The sequence below is a fragment of the Lipotes vexillifer genome, unplaced genomic scaffold (genome assembly GCF_000442215.2).
Source record: "Lipotes vexillifer unplaced genomic scaffold, Lipotes_vexillifer_v1.1 scaffold395, whole genome shotgun sequence".
In the NCBI taxonomy this organism is placed as follows: Eukaryota; Metazoa; Chordata; class Mammalia; order Artiodactyla; family Lipotidae; genus Lipotes; species Lipotes vexillifer.
In genome coordinates, this window is record NW_006797390.1 from 2,599,219 (window position 1) to 2,599,859 (window position 641).

At 45.7% G+C, this 641-nt stretch overlaps 1 pseudogene; it reads left to right on the forward strand.

The window, feature by feature from the left end:
- Window positions 1-641, forward strand: part of LOC103070525 (serine/arginine-rich splicing factor 10 pseudogene) — a 20,098-nt pseudogene that overhangs the window by 19,404 nt on the left and 53 nt on the right.

Consider the following 641-nt stretch of genomic DNA (forward strand, 5'->3'; position numbering starts at 1 on the left):
AAAAAAAAAATCACTTCCAGCACAGACTTCTGGCTGTGTGTGTCTGAGGATCTGCTGCCGCCAGAGCTGCAGCCAGTTTGCCCGGGGGATAGTGTCCCTGCTGAGACTCATGCTGCGGTCGTATCCGGGTACCTGGGCCCCTCTCCCTCTCCCCCCTCAACAAGTCTCTCTTTGTAAGGAACATGGCCGATGATACCAGGTCTGAAGATTTACAACATGAATTCGGTCGTTATGGTCCTGTAGTTGATGTGTATGTTCCACTTGATTTCTACACTCACCTCCAAGAGGATTTGCATGTGTTCAATTTGAGGATGTTCGTGATGCCGAAGATGCTTTACATAATTTGGAGAGAAAATGGATTTGTGGACACCAAATTGAAATACAATTTGCACAGGGGGATGGGAAGACTCCAAATCGGATGAAAAGCCCAGGAAGGGAGGAAATGTGTATAGTTCATCGTTCTATGATAATTATGGCAGATATAGACGTTCTAGAAGCCAAAGTTAGAAAAGAAGGCAGTCAAGAAGTCAGTCCTTTCATTACAACTATAGAAGATCTTAGAGTCCTAGAAATAGACCGACCGGAAGACCACGGTGTAGCAGAATCCATTCCAACAACGATAGGCCAAACTGCAGCAGGAA